The sequence below is a fragment of the Vicugna pacos genome, chromosome X (assembly GCF_048564905.1).
Source record: "Vicugna pacos chromosome X, VicPac4, whole genome shotgun sequence".
In the NCBI taxonomy this organism is placed as follows: Eukaryota; Metazoa; Chordata; class Mammalia; order Artiodactyla; family Camelidae; genus Vicugna; species Vicugna pacos.
The window spans coordinates 78838820-78859148 of record NC_133023.1 but is presented as its reverse complement, the minus strand read 5'-3'; the positions used below and the strand labels follow the sequence as shown (position 1 = coordinate 78859148).

General features: G+C 43.1%; 1 protein-coding gene across 2 annotated transcripts in view; it reads left to right on the top strand.

Moving 5' to 3' along the window:
* Nucleotides 1-5697: 5697 nt before the first annotated feature.
* PAK3 (p21 (RAC1) activated kinase 3) overlaps nt 5698-20329 on the top strand; it is a 240585-nt gene continuing 225953 nt past the window's right edge. For both annotated transcript variants that reach the window (XM_072956778.1, XM_072956771.1), the window contains exon 1: nt 5698-5897. The gene's annotated coding sequence lies outside the window, so the exon portion shown is untranslated. The remainder of the gene's footprint in view (nt 5898-20329) is intronic.

Here is a 20329-nt window from a genome sequence, read left to right as displayed (position 1 = left end):
AAATAGTTGTGAGTTTTATGTTCTATTTTTTTAAAGGTCAGATTGTTTTAAATCCTTTCTGTGTTTTGAGATTATAGTAAAACCTTAATTAACAGGACCCCAACAAACTGGAAACTTTCACTAACTAAAAACTTTCCTGGTACCCTGTTTTGAGTAGAGGCTCATTATAATATGTTCATAACAAGGATTTATTCTAAAAATGCAAGATTCATGGAATGACTCCTAAGCAGCCAAGGGACCAAAGAAGAAATCAATGAGAAATTAGAAAATATCTTGAGACAAATGAAAAGGAAAACACAACATACCAAAACTTATGGGATGCAACAAAAGCAGTATTAAAAGGGAAGTTTTAGCAATAGTGCCCACATTAAAAAAGAACTCAAGCAACTTAACTTTATACCTCAAGGAACCAAAAAAATAAGACAAACTTAGCCAGAAGTTAACAGAAAGAAGGAAATAATAAAGGTCAGGACAGAAATATACAAAATAAAGAATAGAAACACAATAGGAAAAAAAATCAATGAAACTAAGAGTTTTTAAAAAGAGACAAAATTGATAAACTTTTAGCTAGACTAACAAAAAAAAAAAAGAGAAAACCCAAATAAAATTAGAAATGAAAGAAGAGACTAACAATGCCACATAAAAAATATCATAAGAGACTACTGAAACCAATTATACACCAATGAATTGAATAACCTAGAAGAAATGGATAAATTTCTAGAAATATATAACCCACCAAGGCTGAATTATGAAAAGATAGAAAATCTGAATAGACTTCTAACTAGTAAGGAGATTCAATCAGTAACTGAAAATCTCCCAACAAAGAAAAGCCCAGGACCAGATGGCTTTACAGGTGAATTCTATGAAACATTTAAAGGAGAATTAATGCCAATTCTTCTCAAACTCTTCCCAAAATTGAAGAGGAGGAAACATTTCCAAATTCACTTTATGAGGCCAGCATTACCCTTATATCAAAGCCAGACAAAGAAACCACAAGAAAAGAAGATGACAGGCCAATATCCCTGACGAACATACATGCAAAAATCCTCAACAAAATACTAGCAAATCAGAATCAATAGCACATTAAAAGGATCACAGGGATTTATTCCTGAGATACAAGGATGGTTCAATATATAACAATCAATTCATGTGAGGCACCACAATAACAGAATGAAAGATAAAATAACCCAATCATCTCAACAGATGAAGAAAAAGCATTTAACAAAATTCAACATCCTTTCATAATAATAATAATAATAAAAACCTCTCAACACACCAGGAATAGAAGGAAATTACCTTGATCAGAGGGTACAAAGTTTCAGTTTTGCAGGATGAATAAGTTCTGGGGATCTAATGGTACAGCATGGTGACTATAAATAATACTGTACTGTATACTTGAAATTTGCTAGAGTAGATCTTACGCATTCTCACCACACACACAAGGAAAGATAACTATACGAGGTGATGGATGTATCAATTAGCTTGATTGTGGTAGTCATTTCACAGTGTATGCATATATCAAGACATCACGTTGTATACCTTAAATATATACAATTTTGTTTTTTGATTATAACTTAATAAAGCTGGGGAAAAGAAGGAAATCATCTCAACATAATAAAGGCCATATACAAAATGCCCATAGCTAATATCATACTCAGTGGTGAAAAACCGAAGGCTTTTCTTCTAAAATCAGGAACATGGCAAGGATGCCCACTCTCGCCACTTTTGTTTGACATAGTAGTGGCAGTCCCAGCCAGAGTAATTAGACAAAAAAAGGCATCCAAATAGGAAAGGAAGCAGTAAAATTATTTCTTTGCAGATGACATGGTCCTATATGTAGAAAACCCTAAAGACTCCCCTCTAAAACTGTTAGAACTAATAAATGAATTCAGTGAAGCTGCAGGATACAAAATCAAGATACACAAATCATTTGCATTTCTATACACTAACAATGAACTATTCAAAAAGGAATATAAGAAAACAATACCCTCTACAACCTCAAAACTAATAAAATGCTCAGGAATAAACTTAACCAAAGAGGTCAAAGACTGGTACATTGAAAACTACAAAATATTGATGAAAGAAATATAAAAAGACACAAATAAATGGAAGGACATCTCGTATTCACAGATTAAAAAGACTTCGTATTGTTAAAATGTCCAGATAACCCAACATGGCCTACAGATTAAATGCAATCCTTACCAGTACCCCAGTGGGTGCCAATATCCAGGGAGTAGCATGGTGGTTGCCAGGGACTGGGCAGAGAGGAAATAAGGAGGTGCTATTTAAAGGGTACAAAGTTTCAGTTATGCAAGATGACTCAGTTCCAGAGATCTGCTGTGCAACATTGTGCCTATAGTTCGTGATATCGTATTGTACACTTACACATTTGTTAAAAGGATAGATCTCATGTTGAATGTCCTTGCCACAATTAAAAAAAAAGATTCTGGGAGTGACCTGGACTCTGTACACCCTCAGCCTAGTCTTATACCTCTAATATCAGTTCCAGTTTCAGGTGCCTGGAATCACACAGACCATTCATTCTACATGTCAGTCTCATTTGAAATAGCTATTAGGAAAAAAATGACTTTTGAGGAGAAAGCTAAAGGAAGCAAGAAAGAGGACTGCACTTTCATTTTTTGGTCTCAATGTTTATTTCCATGCCATCCCTATGTTCCTGGAATAAAATCTCAAATATCAGTTCTAAGCAATTGTTCCTGGTTTTCTTCCCAGAGGATGGAGTAGTAGTACAGTGTAGTGGAAAGAGCCCTGTGCTTGGAATTCAAGTCCTGGCTCTCCTTTGGAGCTAAGCGGGGTCTTGGAAGAGTCACTTAACCTTTCTGAACCTTGGTTTAATCACTTGTGAAACAAAAGGGTTGGACTGGAAAGAATAACTAATGCCTCTTACTGTGCTGCGTTTCTGTTACAATGTGAATGTAAGTTTCCAAGGTCTGGTCTTATCCATAGAGAATCTCATCTCTAAATGACTTGAGGGCACCCAAGGGATATTTACCACCCAGAATGCCTGAACTTCAACCGTTAATGATCCATTTCATTGGGTTTAGCGTTGTTTCCTCCTGCTAGTCTTCCTTTTGAGAGGAGAAACATATAAAGGCACTTCAGTATAAATGACTAAATCAGGTCACTTTGTCCTGGTTGGGAAAGGCAGGGATTTTGATGTCCAGAGATTTTTAAGTGGGAAGAAAAATGTGCAACACAGAGAGACTGAAAGGGTGTCTGAGACAGATTTCACCTCCTTCACAATTTTTCTGCAGCTTGGCTCTGAGCATTGTTATGACTCAACCTCTCTGTGCTTGGCAATGCTCAAACAAGAATAATCTCTATTTGGTACCAAATCAGAACAGGGAGTCCCTGGCTAATTCAGGGACTAATTCAGATTCAGGTATTTCTGAAAGATTCTGAATGGAGTTTTTATTACGTCTTTTGATAAGCAGGAACTTGTTTAGAAGAGCCCAAACACCCCTTTGAGTGAACCATGTACATTTTTACAAAACCGTTAGCAGGCATATACTCCCAATCTATCACAATAACCATGCATAGCAAGACTCTGGTCACAATCCCCTGCCCAATCCTAGATGCCCTTTCTTAATCATCCTCTTCTGATCCTGTTCTCTTCTTAGTTCCATGCTTGTCCTCAGTAGTTGCAGAAAATCCCTCCTCTCTAACTGTTCATCACATCTATCTCCTATCATCAGCATTTGGTCTCTTCTGTCCTGGAGAAAAGCAATCTCTTCCTCTGCATTCTCTCAATGTACCACTAGTAACAAAGGATTTCTGCTTCTAATGAAGAAAGACCCATTCAGGTAGTTGTTGCTTTTCTTCTCTCTAATAAGAATACCTATCATTATGGAGCCTTGCTATGTCTCAGGCACTTGTATCACTGCATATCGTTCTCAGACTTCTCTACCTATTTTACAAGTGGATCATTGATATTGAGTCATTCATCAAGATTTTCCAACTAGGGATGTCTGGCTCCAGAGTGGAGTTTTTGCCCACTGCACTAGCCTGCCTCTTTTCCTTGATATCCATCTGCACATTCTTGGGACTGTCTAGGCTGCTGTGTGGGAGAGTTTTCCTCCCCGGTGGTAAACAATGATTCATGCTCATGACTTAGAGGACAAAGATCTAGCTCTTGGGGGAAATACTTCCAAGATTATTGCCCCAGGAAATTCAAATAGACTCTCTTTCTATTGTCCTTTCTGTACCGTCATTTCAAAGTATTCTTATAGTAGCTGGTAGCAGAATCAAATGAATAGTTATGTCTGCCGATTGGGGCTGAGGTCGAAAAGTTGTTAACTCTTTTCTGCCTACTAATTTGTGAGTTGCACCTGAATGTATCGACCTAACTGAAGTACTGTTTTCAAAATCTACTTTTAGTTAATAATTTCAATTTAGCGAAGGCACTAAACTGTTACTCTCCAACGTGGAGATCAATAGATGCGTCTGAAATTTCTTTCCAAGGTGTCAACTAAAAATGAATTTTGCCTTAGGAACCCGAAGACCTGACTCTCAATTCTGAATCTGCCATTTATTAGCCTATAATGTTAGGCAAGTCCACTTAATCTTGCTTGAATCTATTTCCTCATCTGTAAAATACAAATAATGATATTTTCCTTGCCTAATTCACAGAGATGATATGGTAGGGATTTCATTATTAGGAAGTGCTGTGTAAATTCCAAAGTGCTCTATAAGCATAAGCCATTAGGCAGGATGAGGGAGGTACTCAAAAAGTCACGAATAGGAAGGAGACTTTCAGCAGGGCTCCCAGGAAGGGGTTCACTAAGGATTCAATCAAATGGAAGAACTGTGCCTCTCACAATTGATTTCCTCTTTTCTTAACTTCAGACGTGCAGATCCAAACTGAGTCTCCAGCTGGATCCAAGATGATCTTCAATGCTCTGACTTCCAGGAAATCAGCCTTGGTTCTCATCTAAATTAAGCACCCCACTCCTAGAGGGGGAGTGGCATGAGGATTAAGTGGCCCCTTTACACCAGTGAAGCCAGGGATCTGGATAATACTTGCTGGGTAAGCAGAATAAAAAGCCACCTTGCTTACAAGCACGGAGATTTTGCAGTGAAATGAGAGACAGGAGAAAAGGCGGAAAGTAGATCCTATATGAAGTTATGGACACCTCAATTCATGAAAGAAAATCTCAAGTTAGAACAGAAATTGCCTTCTGGATAGTCCAGACAGCACTGAGCATCATGTGAGTGCTCACTCAATACAATGTCATAGTGATGGTGACTGTCCTTGGTCTCTTGGTTTCTTCTATTCTCCTTTGCTATAGGCTTTCCAAAGATACATGTGAATGCAATTCACCAGTGCTCAGAAAGAAGACTGAAGGTAGGGGTGTGGACATTAATGGCAGGCCTGGAGCCCTAGTACTGAGCCCCTTTTGCCCCATCTCCCTCCCTCACCCTCAACCCCCATCCCCTGGCCAGTACAGGCAAGCTTGGGAGACTAAAAAGGTATCACTTCCGCCTGGCTGCAGGAACCACAAGTTCCAGACTAGGTCGGAATTGGAATAATCAGTCAAAACACACCCAAATGCTCTTACACACCCAGACGCGCGCGCATCCCCGGGCCATGGGGCGCACGTGAGCCCACGCCCCGTGCACCCAGCCCTGCCCCTCTCAAGAGCATCCTCCGCAGCTGCCACAGAAGCAGCCGCCGCCACCGCCTCCTCCTCCTCCTCTTCCTCCTCTTCCTCCTCCTCCTACCGCCGCCGCCGCCGTCGCTGCGTCTCTATCCCCTCTCGTCCTCCTTCCTCTCCCAGTTCCTGCTCCTCCCATCCCCGGCGCCTGCTGCCCGGCGGCGAAGGGCAGAACCCAGCAGCGGCTTCCCCTCCGCTCCGGCCACGAAGGGGCTGGAACAGGTCTGTGTCGGGGGCGCTTTGTTGCGGGCTACTGGAGCGCCAGTGGCCCCAAGAGCCTCTGGGAGGGCAGGGGACTGACGGGAGGGTAGATTATTTTTCAGTTTTTGGTCTTTTTCTGTGAATAGATGGGGTGCGATGGGCTGGGAAGGCAGCTCGGTCCCTTTGCCTGTTCGCCGTCCCTCTCGCTTCATGGCGAGAGAGCTCTGAAGCCGCCCGGACTCCTGCCCCCGCCCACCCCTAAAGCTCCCTTTCTCTGCGCCCCCACTCCCCGCATCCACTTCCCAGAGCTGAGCTTTCTCTTGTTCTGGGAGATGATGGATGGGGGCGGGGAGAGATGGATGGAGTCGATCGAGCTGGGCACCTGGGTGCATGGGGCTTTGTTACATACAACAAAACCGGCTGCAGTCTGCCGGTAGAGTGGGGGTGTGGGCCGAGCAAACCAGAGAAGTGAGGGCTTGTGAGGGGGCACTCCCCGTGTGTGGCTGGGCACCCAGGAATGCAGATGTGGGAGATGGTAAGGGTTTTGTGTGGGATTCAGTGAGTGTGAGTTGGAGTGGGGTGTGTGTGTGTGTGTGTGTGTGTGTGTGTGTGTGTGTGTGTGTCTGCGCCATGGGGCTGGGCCACTCCTGGCATTACATGTCCTTGGGTATCATCCCATGCCAAGCCAGATTGCAGTAACACGCAGGCGGATCAGGTCCAACCTGTTCTGCCCACGTTGGAAGGGTAAGGATGGTTTCAAAGTGATGGAAATCCCCTCAGCTGGGGGTGTTGCTCAGACATTCTGGATATAGAATTTCTAGCCAGGTTGACCAAGTCCTACTGGACATCATTATTATTCCCCTCAAGATGCCCAACTTTTTTAGCAGGTTTCCCTCTCTTAGCCAATGAGGATACAAAGCTCTTACAGTGATCCCTACAGTAACCCCCCCCACGTCACCCCCCATTTAATTAGTGGATCCTCATGTCTTCACCGCAGTGGTGTTAGTGGTGGGCTAGGATGTAGCTGTATGTTTGGAAAAAAAAGGACATACCAGAAGCACTAGGTATTAGTTGTGAATTTGTTTTTTTCCTTGACCCATAAGGTGTGAATTGGCAGGGTCATTTTTTTCTTTAATCAAAGAGAGAAGAAATCAGGAAAAATGAACAAAACTGGTAAACCTTCTCTTTGACATTTTAATTTCTGGTTTTAATAAAGCATTGCTTTTCAGGGTCTCAAAATGTGCTGTTAAGGACAGTGACCATTCAGTCAAACAACTGACATTTATGAAACAGCTGCTATGTGCCAGTGGTGTTAGGGATTGGAAGCACAGAAATGAATAAATGAATAAAACATCATCTCAGCTCGCAGGGAGTGCACAGTCTGATAGATAAGATAGAATGTGTAAACAGATAATTATAGGAGAGGATGACAAGAGCCAGGCAGGGTATTTTGAGAGCATGGAAGAGGGATGCCTGGCTGGGGGTGGGGAGTACGATCAAGAAAGGCTTCACAGGGCAAGTAACATTTGAGTGAATCTTGAAGAATTAATTCACCAGGTGGCTAAGTTGAAGGAACAGCATGTATAAAGGCAGAGGAGTCATAGTTAAGTAAGACTACAGGGAATTCTCAGAAGTGTTACTGTCACATTCTCAACAAACTCAGAATGAATCTCCCTGGGCTGGGATGGTGATTAATGGTGAATCCAAAAGGAGCCAGTGCTGCAGACTGATAAGGATCAGAGCACATCCTCATCTTAAGAAATGCCTAGCTCACTTGTTAATATTAGTGGGTTTTGCTTGAAGCAGATGTGATATGTGTAAGTATGGATTTACAAGGCAAATGAACTAGATGAACAGTAAGAGAACATTGCAGAATTTGTTGCTTTACCCAAGGATTCATAATCAGATCATCTTAAATAACGGTGCCCCTGTGACCTTTACAGTGAATATTTTTACCAAAAATCCACTTACACAGAATTGTTCACATAGACAGTGGATAGAGACAGAAAGGTATACTCGCATTACACTTACTTTTTGCACACAAATTTACCAGTTTCAAAGGAAGCATCTCCCTCATGGTGGATGTCTAATAAATACTAAAAGAAAACATGAAAATGGCAGAGATAAATATTAAATCCATTGTGATTTTTTTATCACTTGAATTGTAATATAAAATACAAATTAATCAGGACAGGATCTTCAGGGAGTTTTACATTTTAGGTAATTTTAGTAGTGTCACTGGTAATTAACAATAGCAGAAGATTTCTGTGCCGTATGTTAGTTCTGAAATGGGGATACGATGACTACTCCAATACTCATGCAATTAAGCCAGAATAGGGGCACATTCCGAGTCTCCTGTTTCGTTGTGCTGGTGCTGATTGCATGGGCTGATGGATGGCCCTGAAAACGAACCTAAGAGATGGATGATTTCTACTGGAAGTGCCTGGTGGGCACAAAATTCTGCTCATTAAATGAGTGTGGGCTCTGAGGGTTTGGACCAGCATCCTGAGCATCTCCTCCTTTAAATGAAGACCAAAAATAGCCCTGGGTTCTATTTGAAAGGAGTGCCAGCAGACAGAGGTGATCTTGAATCGACTTCCTCCCTGGTCTGGCCAATGCCCTGCTGCAGAGGAAAAGATAGCCTGGGGCCCTTTGGGTGCATCAAGGTCCTTTACTCATTGGCTGTCAATACCAGGGTATCAGGCAATATCTCTAAAAAACTTCCCCCACAGCTTAGGCTGGAATGGAATTTGCTCTCTTGCTATGCTGATACTCAGATTAGTCTAGGGGCTAGGACAGTGCTTCCCAATGTGGGTTCCAAAAAAGACTCATTCCATAGGATGTTAGTAGGTGTTACACACACACACACACACACACACACACACCACACCACACACACCACAGCACACACACACACACCACACCACACACACACACACACAGAGTTTTGTGGTCAAGTTTACTCTGAGAAATTCTTGCTTAAACAGAAACAGGTTTGTTTATTGCAGAACTTCTTAAAGCCTTCACTGGGCTAGTGTATATTGTGACTCTCCAGGAGCATAGCCGATATAGCATTTCCCAGGCATATTTGCCCACAGAACCTGGTGTACCAACAAGCATTTGGCTGGGCTGGTGTGAGGAAGAACACTCTTTGGGCAACACTGGGCAAGAGCGTTTCCCGCTGAGGCTGTCAGTAGTATCTTGCTGGGTCAACTTGGATGAGTCACTTCAGCCCCCTAGACTCTCCTTCCTGCGTGTGTAGAATGAGGCTGATAATAATCATTGTTCTCACCAACTGTGATGGTGTGATGACAACTAAGATAATATCTCTGCAAGTATTTTGTGCTCCTTAGAAGAAAGGCTTTCTATAAACTCCAGGTTGTTATGAAAGGGAAGTGAAGAATTGAGGCAGGTATCCTGATAGTTCAGGCCCCTGTCCTGTTTTTCTGTTGTTACTGGGCAGACGGCCTCAGTTCTCTGCTCTGCTTTGACTGCAAAGACCTATCCTTATTCAACCTTGGGTGACTCAGTTCTCTGGGCTTATTTCCTTTCACATCCTGACAATTTCAGTGTGGCCTTTAATTTCCTGGTGCAGAGGTATCATCAGTACAGCCTCAAGAAAAATCCCATCAATCTAAACACACCCTGCTGACCAGAGCACCCAGGAGGTGGGAATTAAATGTACTTGGAAAGTTGCTTTTAACCATCAGACTCATCCTCCTGCAGAAGCAGTTCTAAAGGGTCATCTTGGAAAGCTGGCTGCTGCAGGGCTCATCTCCAGGGTCCCCAGGGCCCCATTTGGGCCAGAGTCTGTTTGCAGTTCTTGAGCACAATTTCCGGGGTCCATTTTGCCAATAGCCATCTTTAAGGAAATTTAAAGGCAAAAGAAAAAACATTCATGTGACCATTGACCCTCCCTTGCTCCCTTGACTCTTCATTAATCCCCTCTTTTCTTTACAAGGCTGCCTTGAAAGAAGAATGGAGTTCTTGAGGATTAACAGCTAAGAATCACTGGAAACTGGTTTGGGGTAGAGACTAATGTGGAGGCAGTCGAGTTAGTAGTCCACAGTGCTCTGTACTCACACCAGCCATTCTCTGCATGCCAGCGGCCAGCTTCACTTGCAGCAGGAAGGATTTAGGTTAGCCACGAGAGAAAATTGTGTGTCTTTAAGATGTGATACCGGAAAGGGAGAGAGAAGTCATTCTCTGTTCTGGAGAGCTTAGTGGAAGTGCCTGTCTGAGAGGGGAGGTTCATAGCATGGTAGAGCTGCAAGTGCCTTTTGAAGTTCTTCTGGTGCAAACTTTCTGTTTGGATGAGGAAAATGAGGACCAGAGAAGTGAGGCGAGCTGCCTAAGGTCACACAGCTACCACATGAAAGAACAGAAGTCATCCCAAAAGCTAAAACTCAGATCTGCTGCCTCCTAGTGCTCTTTCTACTAGACCTAGTTGTCTTGTGTACTGCAGGGGAGTGTGGCTCCTTCAGTGGGACTTGGAGGTCACGTGCCGGCCTGACTTGTGTGGGCTTTCTGTGGCAGCTTTAGCAGAGGGGCAGGTTTCTAGTGGAGCCCTGAAAGGCCATGCTTCGCTGTCTCTCTCTATCTCCATTCCTCTTGAGTGTACGGGTGTGTGATTCACCAAGCCCCGCAGCCAGCTGGAAACCGGGGGACTGGGTGTTCTGCCTGGATACCCAGTGGGTGATTCTGTCACCCCAGTCCCTCCATGTTGGTCATTATTAACATCTTGTGGACTAAGGACCTCCTTGAAAGTCTGATGAAAGAAAGCTACCAATGCCCTCCTGAAAGACGGGTTCGCATCCACTAACACATGCATGTAGTTTCAAGGCCATCTAGGTCTAGGGCACCTGCTTGGCTGGCTTGACTGTTGGTGTTGCTACACAGCCTAGGGTCATTTGTAGATGCTCCCTAATTACCAAAGATTCCCAGAGCTGGAACTGTCAACCTTACCTTGGAGGGAATTGGAAATACTGGAATGAACCTTGTGCCAAATAGACTGGGCAGGGGAAGGGGGTTAGAGTGGGATTTCTTTAGTGTAAAAGAATGGATTGAATCCTGGACTTGAGGTAAAAACAAAAAACAAATTGAAACAACCTAGGCATTGCCCCTTCTCGCACGCAACTTTATGAAAGAGATAAAGGGGAAAGTAGGCGTGGCAGGAAGAACGGTGGGAGATTTGGAAGGATGGGAGAGGGAGGGTGTTCTAGAAGGGGTGTCAATCATGCCACAATTGCATGAAACTTTTTGCAAAGAATGCAACAACCCTTCCATGTCTTTTCAGCATTTCTGATCCTAATTCAACTTCTAAACAGCAAAAGCTCATGGCTTTGGGGATTTGAAATTGTCTTAGATGCTGGAACACCCTGTCTTGAAGGGGACATTTTTAGAGGCTGGGAGTGGGAGCTGGACACTGTGGGGGAGTGGCACAGCTTGGCTCACTTCTTGTTTAAAAAAAGCATTTTTTATTATCAAAATAATACATGCTCATGCTTGTAAAAATAGGAATATAAGGGAGAATGTTCCTCTCCACTACTGATTCTCCACCATGTTCACAATTTGGATATCTCATTTTGTGTGTGTTTTTATGAATATTTACATATGTATTCATGTGCCTGAAATAATAATGAAAGATGTGACCAATACTCCATGTGCTGTTCTACAATATGTTCCTCGCTGAACTCTGTCTTTTCCTGCTGCTATGCGTCTAGCTATTTCATTCTTTTTAACAGTTGCATAGTATTCTATCATAATGATTGTGACCTAATTTCTTTAATCTGTGCTTTACTGATGAATTTTTACATTCTTTCACTTTTTTTTTTTTATAAATTATTAAATATTGGTGCAGCATACCTCTTTTTACCCGCATCTCTCCGTACTGGTCACCACCGTTTTTGTAGTCCAAATTCACAGTAGTGACTTTGTTGGTTCCAAGAGTTTGGATTGCACATCTTTGATTTTTAGAGAGCCTGCCAGATTGCCCTCCAGAAAGGCCACGGAGACTTACCTTCCCCCCAACAATGGCCATTGCTCCATGCTTTTTCTCACCGATTTGCATTACATTGATCCTTTCAATCTTTGACAATGTGATAGCTGAAAAAATTTTTTTCTTTGCATTTTTTTGAGTACTAGCTAGCTAGAGAAGTGGAATGTCTTTTCAAATGTTTATCACCCATCTGCATTTCTTCTGCATCGCCATTTCCTATCCTTTGCCTATTCTACTGGGTTCTTCTTTCTCATGTTGATAACTGGGATCTCTTTATATATTTTGAGTAGTAACAATTTAGCAGTTACATCTGTTGCAAATATAGTAAGTAGTCTATTGTTTATCTTTTGACTTTGATGTTAGTGTTTTTCATTGCACAGAAATGTTTACAGCTTTTAAAAATAATGATTGTCACTCTATTCCTTTATGAGCACTTCAACAATGCCACAATGAATGTCCCTGGACTATATTATATGCATTTGTCTCATTATTTCCTTAAGATACATTTGTAGGACTGGGTTTGTTCAGTTAACTTTTTTCCTAGATATTGCCAAATCGCTCTCTAAAGTGTTTTTTTTTTTTTACCAATTACACCCCAACTGAAGTGTATAAACGTATACTTTACTCCTCCTCTTGATGTTTTCTGATAATTCAGGTTTTGCTTCTTAAATCAAGTGCTAGGCAGGAATTCATATTTGGCACTACAAAAGGCTTGGAGCAGAAATCCCTAACTGCACACGTGAAACACATGTAATACACGTTTCACCTTCAATTATTTAAGCAAACATGTTTTTTAATTCATTTCCAACTAGAACTGTGTCGAAAGCATTTTCCAACATCAAGTCCCTCTAAATTCACTGTGAAATGAATGGCTATTTAGGGTCATTTCTGCTGGCAGCAGCCACAGCAGCAGACAATGGCAAATGAACTTTAGAGATCTACCTTGTAAAACACTTGGGAAAAAAAAGCTACTGCTGCATCTCACTGAATTCTGAAGTCAGCTAGATTGGTTCCAGAATTTTCCAGAAGCAGAGTGCTGTGTAGGAGTCGGCTTCTATCCCACTTGCCTCCCTACGAAGAGGACCAGTTTGAGGCCCTCCCATGAGAAGTTATTCTAATAGAAATAAACAGTGATGTCACCCTCTGCAAAGGGAATAGTGACAAACAGGTCCAGGTGTAGCTGTTCCCCTCACTCTGCCTGGGCTTTCTTCGTTTTCTTGTATCTCCTTCCTGCCAAAGAATTTTGGTGTTTGCTTTAGGCCAAGGATATATTCCAAGTATTAGAAAAGGGATAGCACAGTGGTCGTTTGTGTGGCTTAAGAATTATTTTTTTGTCTGAAGAGCGAGAGCGATATTAGCCATCTTAAAACCCTCTGAGGGTGGCTGAGCACAGGGTGGGGATGGAAGAGTGGTGATGGTTGTTACCCATTTTACAGATGGAGAAGACACAGAAAGGAGAAATGCTCTGAGAGTTGGGCATTGCTGGAAAACTCTCCTGATATACACCCTCCCCAACACTTCGTAGCTAAAATATCTGGCAGATTTTCTCCTCTAGGGATGGATCTAGATGCCTTTAAAGTGCAGCTTTCCAATTCAATATATTTAAGAATGCCCTTTGTACCTACCCATAATTCACTTTACCTACTGTGGTATTTACCCCACCCCTGGGATGCTTTTGAGCTGTCAGAAGATGGGTGGGTTATTGTTCCCAAAGGAATAATTTGGATTATTTGAACTATTGACAGTTATGATTTGTGGTTTCCCATTTACCTCAAAATCTTGATATTTGGAAAATGGCTTTAGATCCTAGCTAATATTTGCTTTGTTTTTCTTTTAAAGGTTTGGACTAGAGTAAGGATAGTTCACAGGGGAACTGATGGCCAGATAATGTAATTATTAATCTTTGCTGCCTTGAAAAAAAAATGGCTTTGGTTGTTAAGGTAATGAATGTCCCATCTTAAAGCTAGGTTGTCTCTTCTTCAATGCTGAATAATTTAAAACTGAAACATTATAGCCACAAATATGGTCTCTACACATAAATCATGTGACACATTTCTCCTTATGGTTGGTCTTAAGGGGAAAGGCTGTATTTTCCTTTCTTTTTAAAACTATGCTTGGGGGTAGGATGGGGTATAGCTCAGTGGAAGAGCTCATGCTTAGCATGCAGAAGGTCCTGTGTTCAATCCCCAGTACCTCCATCAAAAAAATAAAAATGAAAAAACTTTGCTTGATGCTTCTAGTAGAACTGAGGATTGCCATATTTTGTTTCCTAATGAATTATTCTGCAAAGGTAGCATTGCTTTTTAACTCTGATTACAATCAGGAGGGGACGTATTTGTCCTCATACTTAAACTAGAAAGGACAATCTTATTAGGAGGCAAAGAGGGTTGGTAAATGGCGCTGACAGTGAATTGGGAGGCAGAAGACCTGAATTCCAATTCTGGTTTTGTTATTAATTAGCTGTGTGACTTTGAACAAGGGCTTCAATTTCTCTGAGCCTCAGATTCCTCAAACATAAAATGAGGACATAGTTAAGGATAGACTATCTATAGTGTAGTGCCTTCCATTTAAACAAAGCACACTTGTCTCCAGAGTCAAAGTTTGCTTTATGACAGAATCATTTATAAAATATGTCGGTGTCCCCACCTTAACCAACTGAATCTGAAACTCCAAGACTGGACCAAGGAAATCTGTTAACCAGCTTCTTTAAATGATTCAGAGAAGGCTGTAACCCCCTCCTGCGGGAACTTTCAGGAGGCGCGATCCCCTGGGCTTTCTGGCCTGAGGGAATGAAACCATTTTCCAAAGTGGGAAGTCCACATCTCCCAGTAGCTCTTGCTTAGAAAACCTGTGAGATGAGGCTGCATTTGGGGAGGCTGGTTTTTTACCTAGTTCCCTGGGGCTGCTTTCTGCAGAGGTGAGTGGAGAGCAGAATGTTCTTATTAATAAGAGCAAGTTTAGATGAACAAACTGACCAGTTATTCAATAATAAGTGTATGTCAGGCCCTTTGGCATTGAATCTGCAGTCAAAACATTTCTGAGAAAGGACAAAGTGGTTTCCAAAACTCAGACCCTTTCTGCCCAAGCTCTCCTTTGACTCCCTTTCGAAGTTTCTATCTCTCCTTTGACTTCATAAACTTTTGTTTCTCTTTCCTTCATTAAACTCACAGTGTGGCAGTGGGTTCTCTTGTTTCATGGCATTTCAGCACCCTAGCCTTTTAGGCCCTCATCTCCCACTTCCACCCCACCCATCACCCCTCCCTGCATCACATCACTGACTTTATTTCCTTCAGCCATAAGCCCTCTCTCAATACTGTCCTGCCCTCTAAATACCAAAGGGAAAGGGGTCAGCATCAGTGTATATACCCCATTGCCCCATTTATTTTCTTGTGTCTCAGCCTTCAGCCCGTCACTTCATTACAGGGGAAACTGGAGCTAGAGAAATGCTCTCCGAGGCAAACTTTCAGAGACGGCCAGTCTTCCTTTTTATATATAGCCACCATGTACTGAGCCCTGCTCCAGGTGCTGCACGACCCTCTTGGCACACATTATCTCATCAAATCCCTTCCGCAACTCCATCAGGTATGTACTATTAGTATTCTCATATCATGGAGGAGGAAACTGAGGCTCAGAGCAGCCAAGAGATGTGCACAAGTTCAGTCAGTTGGTGAGGACAACTGGTCTATCTGTCTGGTCCTGGGGCCTGAATGGTTAACCCGAATCGTCTACTATCAAGGGCTCCCCATGGTGTATATGAGGCTGTGTTGTACCAAAGGCAAATGGATGAAGCAACATATTTTCTTGGGTGTCAAGAGTCTGGGCCCTGAAGAGTCTAAGTAACTGTAAACAGCAAGAAGAAGCAGGGAGGGGTTGGTTTTAATGGCAGAGTACTCTTGCCAGGGTTATGACATATCATTGTTAGGGTGGGCCTGGGAGACTGGTTTTGATTCTTGAGAACTGGAAACTGAGTAAACCCATAAATTTTGTCACTCAGAAGTACATTCCTGAGACCCCTGTGACTATTGTTACTTTTATAGATCATAGGGGTGTGAAACCCACTGGTTTTTTGCTTCCTCCCACTCCCAGCTGGTGCCAAGATTATGGATGGTCAGAGGTAGGGAATCACTTCCTGGATGTTCTCAGCTGAAGGGGGGCTATAAAGGGGGAGATAGCCAGGGGGAGGGCCCAGAGTAGGCTGAACAACAGTCTTGTTGGCTGAGATTCTTGGGTTTCCAGCTCACCCTAGCCCTTCTGGTCTGATTCTCATTATCAAACTTGCAGCACGAGGCAAGGAATATTTGGCATCCACCAATACAGACTCATTGAATTCAGACTGAACATGACTCAGGCTCATGTGCACAACAAATCCATGCACAGAGATTTCCAGAATATACCCATAGGACCGAGTCCATCTTCAAACCATAACCTAATGCCCCATTTGAAGGAGCCCAAGTTTGCACTTTGTAGTGTATGAATTGATTTAACCTTGCTACATGAAAACAATATTTTTTCTTTTTTCTTGGCTCTTTTCTGGAAAGATCTTACATCAGCTATAATTTCTCTAAAAGCTCTTTTGAGTTGGAGGCGCCAGAGGAAGACTTCCACCCTTTCTCTTCAGTGTCTGTCCTCTGTTGTCATTTCCAGTCATGAGAGTCAGTAGGCATCAAGGTCTTGTATGGTCTCAGTCACTTGCTCCGTGTCTAATGCGGCACAAGTCACTTGGCCTCACGAGGCCTCAGTTCGTCTGGAATGATCTCAATTTACCCTTTTTGGTGGAGATACTAGAGCAAGCAGATCACCGAAAACAAATGGGTCAAGATATATGATCATGGTTGTCCTCAGATATTCCCTGGTAAAAGAACTGTTTTGGAGAAAAAGAGAAGGTCATATAAGGTTAAAGGACTGAGAGCTGGAATCATTTGCTTATGTTCAAATCCCTGCTCTATCTCTCACTAACTATGCGATCTTGGAAGGTTTCTTAACTACCTAATTGCCTTCGCTCTGTCAAATGGAAAGAGTAACAATTGTACCCACTTCATAGGGTTATAGGAAGGAATCAAAGAGATAACATATGTCAAGGGTCTTTCCTATATTTAATGCTCAATAAATGCCAGCTATTTATTTTATTATGACGAATTCATGGAGGTCTGTGGAGAGGAAGGAGTCCTGGCCCAGGCACTTGGGATTAGTCACTTTGCCTCTTTTTTTAAACAATTATTTATTTATTTATATTTTTTATTGAGTTATAGTCAGTTTACAACTTTGCCTCTTTATATTTCAGTTTCTCCACTTGTGTAGAGGGAATAATAATGGTAGCTACCTCTTAAGATTTTTTGAGGAATAATCAAGCTAATTCCTGCCAAGTTCTCTGCACATTGCCTGGCACTGAGAAGTGCTCAAAAAAGTATTGTTATTATCAGTCTGTTGCCAAACTTAGTCACCCTGTAGGCCCTCTGGTCCATGGCTGCTCCGTGTCGTGGCCACTTCTGGGCCTCACTCCCACCCCAGCAGAGGTTTCTGGTGCCTGTGAGGTATCAGAAGTACCACTGTTTGGGGTCAGCAGAGGGGTAAGCATGGCCTTTCTGCATGGGGACCTCCTGAGACTGAGAGGGCTTCCTGCAAAAGCACTGCCCAATGTAACACGGGCTGCTTCTGGATGGCAGCGAATTCACAGGCCCCGAGATGGTCCACAAAGTAACCAAAATGGGGACAAAGCAGACCTTGCTTAGCAACTCTCATAGGAGCCTGGCCCCAGGCAGCACAAAGTTTTGTTAGTTGACCCTCCCATGCCTCCCCTGGCAGCCCTGCCAGGCATGTATTCCCTTCTGGCATTCCTCCAAGACAACCGGCCTGTGTCTCCTCCCCAAGTAATACGTCAAGTAAGGCGAGCAGATGCTGCCATAGTGACAATTCCTACCTGATCGATAGAGCTGGGAATTGAACCCTGGTGACAGGGCCTGCCTTGAAGGGGGCCAGCTCCCAGGGCATCACCTGCCTCAGCCTGGTGGCCAAGCAACCTGCCTTGCCCACCGCTGGCTGGGTCCCAGTCTCTGGGCCTTTCTCTATATACATTAAACCCCACCTCTGGGGCCCCACAGTGACTGACCATTGCAGGCCTCGTTGGATTCCTCAGGGTCTCTGCTCTAGTTCAGCCCTTATTATTTCTTCCCTGAACTGTTCAATATTACTGTCGCTGCTGCTGTTGACACTATTAACAGTAGTAACAGCTAACACGTGTTGAGTGCTTATCGTGTGCCAGCCACTAGGCTAAGTATTTACGTGTATCATCTCATTTCAGTGTCACAACAACCCTGTGAGGCAGGCACCTTTAATGTTCCCATTTGACAGAGGAATTCACATTTACTGAGTGCTTACCACGTGAGGCACTGCGCTCAGCACCTTATGCATGTTTTCTCGTTTCATCCTCAGAATAGCCTTTTGAGGTAGGCGCTATTACTAGTACCAGAGATACCTGTCAGCCTTGAGTAGTAAGGGTCCCCATGGGAACCTGGACATCTGTGGAATTTTCCGAAGGGGTTGCCTGACCCAAGAGGACTTTGGATGCCCTTTGACAACAAGCCCTTCTTCTCCACCCCTTCCCTTTCCCCACCAGCTGCTTGGGGACAGCAGACGTTGCTCATTCTAAATCCTGCTGGGCCCCTGGCCATGGCTGGAGCTCTGAGGGCCATGTCACCCCTAGCTACTTGCAGCTGAGGGAGAGTGGTACACTCTGCCCCACTCCCCCGGGTTGTTTTGGGGCTAGCTGAGATCAGGATAGGGTAGTGGGCTGGTGGATGTTACCAAATAAAAGTCACACTTCTTAGCCTGGAGTTTTACCACATGACTATAAATGACTACCACATACATTTCCAATAGTATGTACTTAATACAGGTCCCATACTCCAGCCGCACTGGGCTACCCTCATCTCCAGAATACATTTTGCATAGAAATACCCATTTCCCTGCCTTTGTTCATGGTGTTCTACTGGTTCTTCTCCAGAAATCTTTCTCAGGCCGTCTCACTTCTTTATTCTTTATTCTTTCATCCTTTTATCCCAAAGACACATATTGAGCATCTATTATATACTAGGTTTGGTGCTAGGCATTTAGAATATGATTATTAAAAAAAACAGACATAGGCTCTGCCCTCTTGAAGCTTATAATCTAGTGGAGGAGATAGACATGAAACAAACAAACCCAGACATACATAATTACAGTTGCCTCTTGAACAATGCAAGGTTTGGGGCACCGACATCCGCATGGTTGCAAATCTGCATATAACTTATATTCAGCCCTCCATACGTGCAGTTCCTCTATATCTGCCGTTTCCACTCACATATTCAACCGACAGCAGATTGTGTGGTACTGTGGTATTTACTATTGAAAAAAAATCCACGTATAAGTGGATCTGCATAGCTCAAACCTGTGTGGTTCAAGGGTCAGCTTTGTAAGTTGTAATAAGTGCTGTGAAGGAGAAGAACAGGGTGGTATGACAGACAATAACAAGGAAGACAATTTCGATGGGAGGGGATGAAGACAGGCCTTTCTGGGGGAAGTGACATCTAAACCAAGACCTGAAAGATGAATAAATAATAACAAAGAGCATTCCTTGCTGAGGGAACAACTTTTGCAGACCCCTGAGGTGAGTGTTTGCCATGTTCAACCGACTACAAGAGATAGTGAACCAGGGAGAGAGTGATTCTCAGTGAGGCCGGAGACCAGGCAGGGGCTTGCAGGTCATGGTCATGAATTCCTTCTTTGTGCTGAGTGCAGCAAGATGTCACTGACGTGTTTAAGTGAGGGATCAAAATAATCTAATTTATGGGTTTAAAATAGTACTCTGGCTGCTACACAAAATTGGCCTGGAGAGTGGCAAGAAGGGAAAGAGGGGCAAGATAGGCAGCCAGGACAGTAATCCAGAGAGAGAGAGAGATGCTGTGGCCTGGACTAGTGGGTGGCAGTGGCCATGGAGAGAAGTGAGCAGATGCAAGATACATTTTAGAGCTAGAGCCAAAAGGACTTGCTGATGGACTGGATATGGGCGCTGACGGGAGGGAGCAATCAAGGAGGACTTCCATGTGTCTGGTGTGATGGGTGGCAGTACCACTGATGCACGTGGGGATTATCTTGAAGCCGATTGAGAGTTGAGCTGTCCTGTGTCACATTTGGTCCACAATGCTTATGTAGCATATATCCTATACTACTTTGTTTTGATGATAGTTAACACAAGTGTATTTGTTGTCTCCCTAGGTAGGTTTTAAACTCTTCCAGGACACTGACTATGTCTTACTCATGTCTGTATTCCCAAAGCAACCAAGACATGATGTATTGAAGACAGACTGGTTGATCAATTAAGGGAAGGAACTCCTTTCTCTTTGAACTTTACTCTTCTCACTAAGGCATCAGACCTGACTCTGGAGTAAGCTTTTTTTTTTTTAAGATAAGACATACTCTC